At 39.2% G+C, this 6,000-nt stretch overlaps 1 protein-coding gene across 1 annotated transcript in view; it reads right to left on the bottom strand.

Annotated features, from left to right (window-relative positions):
• The window catches only part of TMEM163 (transmembrane protein 163), an 82,107-nt gene that overhangs the window by 15,995 nt on the left and 60,112 nt on the right, over nt 1–6,000 (bottom strand). The window lies entirely within an intron of this gene.

The raw sequence follows: 6,000 nt of genomic DNA, 5'->3' as shown, positions 1-6,000 counted from the left end.
CCCCCTGGGGGTCGCCAGCCTACATTGCTTGGCCGACGGCACCCTGAGGAGGCCCGCTCTGTGGGAGCGTACCGGTCTATGGGAGGGAATCTGTGGCAGAAGGCGGTCTCGGAGGTAGCCAGGTCCGATGCCATGGAGCGCTTTAAAGGTGGTAACTAACACCTTAAAGCGCACCCGGAAGAGCACTGGTAACCAGTGCAGCTCGCGCAGCAGCGGTGTCACATGGCCAGTTCATTCTCTTTCAATCCTAGGAAGGAGACAATGGCAAACTCACTTCTAAAATCTTGCCAAGAAAACTTCAAGGACTAGGTCCAGACAATTGCCAGGATTCAACTTTGACTTAAAGACACAAAACAAATAAAAGTGTCCCAAGCAAATCGCAAGGAATCAAAAGGTGAACTGTTCTATGGTCTTGCAAAACGGTGTCGACAGAACACCAAAAGAGGTAATTTCAGGAGATTGAAATCATAGAATCAAAGCATAAATTTTAGAAGTCATCTAGTCCAGTCCCCTGATCAGTGCAAGATCATAGAACATTTCTAACACATAATCATCTTGTCTTTCTTTGAAGATCTCTAATGAAGGAGAACCCACCACTCTTTCTGGTGCATGTTCCACTGGCTAACAGCCCATATAGTAAGTTTTTCCTGATACCTATCATGAGCCCCCCCCCACCCTTTGTATTGTTAACCTTTTAGTTCTGGTCCTGCTCTCTGGGATTATATTGAATACTCCCTCTTTTATATTTAATTTTTCAACATCTCCCCATAATGATCTTCTCTACCGTAGGCTTAATATACCAAAAATCTTAAAACATTCCTTGTAAAGCTTGATTTCTAGGCACTTCACCATCTTGCTAACTTTTCTCTGAACCTACAACAATTTGTCACTGTCCTTTTGGAATTAAGGTGGACACAGTATACACACAGCGGTCTGATCTGAGCAGAGTTGAATAATTACTCTCCATGATCTAGACTCTTACAGTATGTTCTTGTTAATGCACTCCAAGATAGCATTTCTTTTTTAAAATAATTGCATCGCATTGCTGAGTTAGTTTCACTTCAAGTGGACAAGTACACTCAGATCCCTCTCACAAGTAGTTTCCCAGGAAGCATCTTCCTCCAGTCTTCAAGGACTAATGCAAGCCCTCAAAAGTTTTCAAAGATTACTGAGAACAGTTCTTCAATTATCTCTGCTTGACTAAATCCAACAAGTTACAGTAGCCATAGGTTTAGAAGATGACTAGTTATGGAGGCAACCTGTCTTTTGCCTTTGATAAGATTGTGCTCTATTATCAATGCTCGGTCATATTTTGGGATTCTCTTGGGAGTCACAGGAAAATTAAGTAGAGGCCATGGCTGGGGGAGGTCTTTGTACAAGTCCATTTTGCACACCAGTTGTAGCTATTCTTCGAATAGGGGCTGGTCACCTCACATTTGGAATCCTCTTGTCATTTCACATTTGGACTATTGCAATTTACTTTACCTGACACTGCCCTAAATGATCATTAAGAAGCTATAACTGGTTCAAAATGAGCAAGCCAGATTTGCCTACATGATATATCTAGTATAGGAACTAAATTGACTGCTGGTTGGCTTGTGGGGGACAATCAAGGTGCTGATTGTTACTAAATTTCAGGACATACCGAATACTAAACTCATAGAAAACTTCTGACGAACGACTACCACCTTAGACGGTGAAGTCACTCCTTTTATTGTGAACATATAAATCAATTTTCTCCCTTATACTGAAATCTGACTTAACAAAATACCTAGAAACACCCTCCACATAAATGTAATAAAATTATAATTAATAACATTTTTCATATAAATATAAAAATTGTATACTTCTCAGAGTCTGATTTATTGGAATGACACAGAAACGTAAATAAACAAGTATATTCATTAAATCAGGGGTCTCCAACCCCCGGTCTGTGGACTGGTACCAGGCCACGGCACATCAGCAACCGGTCCACACAAACAAGCAAAGCCTCACCCGTGGGATGCAGGCAGCACACAAAACCACGTCCCCTCCGGTCCGCAGAAAAACCTCTCTCCACGGAACTGGTCCCTGGTGCCCAAAAAGTTGTGGACCTCTGCATTAGATGACTTTCTGAACTATTTACTTGGTACTAAAAAGAAGGCTCAAAATTGTATTTTTTTAAAAAGATGGACCATTTTAATCATATTTTATTCCCAAATAAAATCTTATTTTATTTATTTATTTATAAATCTTAGGACAATTCATATAATAATGAATATATGAATTTCAGACAGTCAGATAACTGTGCCACTTGCACAAAATGTCATAATTACAGATTCCTGTCCACTGATCTTCATTCTTGTATTCTTAGCACTCCACCAATTCTTTCCTCAAGCTCTCACATTTGGTATACTTCTCTCTTGACTTAGAGCAAACATGTCAAACTCATGACGTCACGCAACGTATAGGAACTTTTTCCCCATTGCTGGGTGTGGTTTCCTCATGACACGGGCCGGCAGTTTGACACCCCTGACTTAGAGGGACATTTGTTAGAGGGCTCCTCTTGAAGGCCTTCAAGTGGAGGGTACTTTTCTTTTTAGCTATATTTTTATGGTTGTTGTGAGCTACTTAGAGTCATCATGTCAGACATGTGGCCAAATAAATCTTGTAAGTAAATAAGTAAATAAACATCATGCACAAATAATCATATCAAAATGTCTTTTCATGAATAGATGTGTTCTCCTTTGTTTTAGCAGCAGATGAAATACATATAGGATTTGTTTTGTTCCCTACGGGAATGAAGGCAGGATCCAAGCATATTAAAACTGCATGCAATATGCAGATACTGTAATTACTGATTTAGTCAAATCTAATTGTTTAATCCTGCACAACTGGGGAAAATTGAAGTGAATGATTGCCAGGCTATGGTAACATTTACAGGCACCGCCCAACATTTTTACTGCTTTTGGAGATATGGGATAGCAAGGCTATTTTCTTGCCCAAAGTCCTTTTGTATGACTTGCCTATTTCTCTGGCACTGTTATATTATTCTGCTATCTTACAACTGCTACCCAGACAATTTAGAGACTGTTTTGTTAGCCTTTTATCATCCTTGCTAAAGGACCAGCTTCAAGAATGTTTTGTGGTAAAACTTCTAAAAGTATGTCACTGAAATTTTAAAGTTGTCTAAACTTGCCCCAAAAGGAAGACAGTTTCAGGCATTTTGTGGTTTTTCCATTATAACCTACGCAGACAAATCCTTTTTAACAGAATCTCAAATATCAAAATAGTTCAAATCAAATTGGCTTGCCACTGAATCTTGGATCACAAACTTGAATCAAATCACAGCTTCTTCATGTGTCCTTGTCAAATCTGATCAAGCTTGCTTTACATAGGAAAGTAGAATACATGTGACAGGAAAACATGAACTCGTAAAAAAAAAACTAATTTGAAGAGTAAGTTTGTTTTTCATGCCTCTTCTAACGGGCTTTAATTGCAGAGATACGGTCTACTGCCTAGAACCTTTGAAAATAGGCAAGTCATCATGTCAAATCAAGCATTTTAATCTGAGGGTTTCAAACTGTGATTCAATATTCTTAAAAATACTGGAGTACATTAGACATACAATGAATGACTCAAAATTGGAAGCTGACAAAATGCATTCTGAAACAAATGACTTGAATTATCTACTATATATCTCAAAGAGTATTCTTTTTCATACTCTTACAGTTAGAAGAGATTTTTGTGAAGGCAATTAAAGCAGATCTTCTACTCCTGTAGCTGAAGAAATTTCAGAGAAGTTTCACCAGAAGAAAAGTCTAGGAACTAGGAGTGTTCACTCCCATTCCTTTCTCAATCTATTTATTTGTTATTACAGATAGTCCTTGACTTACAATTACAATTGAGCCCAAAATTTCCATTGCTAAGCAAGACAGTTGTTAAGTGAGTTTTACCCCATTTTACAACTTTCTTGCCGCAGTTGTTAAGTGAATCACTACAGTTGTTAAGTTAGTATCATGGTTGTTAAGTGAATCTGGCTTCCCCATTGCCTTTGCTTGTCAGAGGGTCACAAAAAATGATCACATAACCCTGGGAGACTGCAACCATCATAAATACAAGTCAGTGACATGAGGTAATATGACAGCAGTATTCCAATATCTCAGGGGTTGTCACAAAGAAGAGGGAGTCAAGCTATTCTTCAAAGCAGGACAAGAAGCAATGGAGGGAAACTAATCAAGGAGAGGAGCAATTTAGAACTAAGGAGAAATTTCCTGACAGAACAATTAATCAGTGGAACAACCTGCCTCCAGAAGTTGTAAATGCTCCAACACTGGAAGTTTTTAAGAAGAGATTGGACAACCATTTATCTGAAATGGCATAGGGTCTCCTGCCTGAGCAGGGGGCTGGATTAGAAGACGTCCAAGTTAGAATACCTTCCAACTCTGTTATTCAGTTGCCAAGCGTCTGAATTTTGATCATGTGACCATGGGGATGCTGCAACTATCATGTAAATAAAGGTTATAAGTCGTTTTTTCCAGTGCGATTGTAACTTTGAATGGTCACTAAATAATTGGTTGTAAGTCAAGGACTATCTGTAAGAGATAAGTCTAATGAAGCAGGGCAAATGCAAAAACACCGTTATGATTGACATGTTATTTGCTACATTTGCTTAACTATGGATTGTGTGGCCTTAAAAATATGAATTATTATAAATACATTAAATACATTAAAATATAAATACATTAAGTACATTAAAATATAAATACATTAAATACATTAAAACTGAATAAACCATAATATCCTTAAATCATAGTTCTATTATTACTTTGCTCTGCCCCATGAATTAAATGTTGTATTCTTATCAGAACATGAAAGTTTTGTATTAGAACGTTTTTGCCAAAACCACATGATTGAAAATGGAAGTCATGCTATTAAATTTTCATACCAAGCTTTATAAAATGATTCTACAAAGAAAGATAGTTAAGAAATCTACCAAGGTAAAATCCTTTGTGTCATTATTACCCGTGTTCTCCCAAAACTAAGACAGGGTCTTATTTTTTTCTTATTTTTTTGCCTCCAAAAGAGGCACCAGGTCTTATTTTTGGGGGAGTCTCGCTCACCTCCGGCACCGACAGCCCCGCCCAGCAAGTTCGCTTCTTCTGGAGCCGAAGGAGCAGCTTCATTCTGCAGCTGCATTCCAGCCTGCATTTGACAGTCAGGCCTTTCCTGAAGGCCTATGCAGTTGAGTATGGAGCTATGGATTCAATCCATAGCTCGGTCCTCGGCTGCAGAGGTCTTGCAGAACTGAGCTATGGATTGAATCCATAGCCCGGATCTTGGCTGCATAGGCCTACTGGAAAGGCCTGTGACTGAAAAATGCAGGTCTGGCTGCAGAAGAGGCCGCAGAAGAAGAGCTGGGCCGGCGAGGAGAGGCCTGGCTGCAAGGTAAGTGGGTGCGGGGCGCATGGGGCAGCTCCACACTCCCACCCCAGCTTGATTTTTAGGTGTGTGCTTCACCCCAAAACTAGGAGTTATTTTGGGGGCAGGGCTTATATTAGGCCCACCAAAAAAAATCAAGCTAGGGCTTATTTTTGGGGTAGGCCTTACTTTCAGGGGAAACATGGTACTACTGGATTTTAGTTGATTTTCTTCTAGACATAATTCTTAGACAACACTATATAAATAATCCATATGTAAAACCAGAAGATTTTAGGCCTCATTTAAGCACAAAAGCTGGCTGGTTGACTTTGGCCGGTCACTCTCTCTCATTCCAACCCCCCTCATAGGATTCTTGTTATGAAGAAAATAGACAGGAGTATTAGGAATGGTTGTCATCATGGGTTACATATAAGAAATGCAAGATATCTAATCTAAATCTGATAATAACAACACTGAATAAAATCACAACCAAATTGCAAAAGGCAGCTCTACTTGGAATAGTTTACATCTTGCAACATCTTTAATACCATCGAACAGCAACATCTGGCTATCTCGGGTCCTTGGGAAGGACTCAATAGA

This window comes from Protobothrops mucrosquamatus, unplaced genomic scaffold (assembly GCF_001527695.2).
Source record: "Protobothrops mucrosquamatus isolate PMUCROS unplaced genomic scaffold, P.Mucros_1.0 scaffold84, whole genome shotgun sequence".
Classification (NCBI taxonomy): Eukaryota; Metazoa; Chordata; class Lepidosauria; order Squamata; family Viperidae; genus Protobothrops; species Protobothrops mucrosquamatus.
Note: the sequence above shows the minus strand (reverse complement) of the source record. Positions and strands in the feature narration are given on the sequence as shown.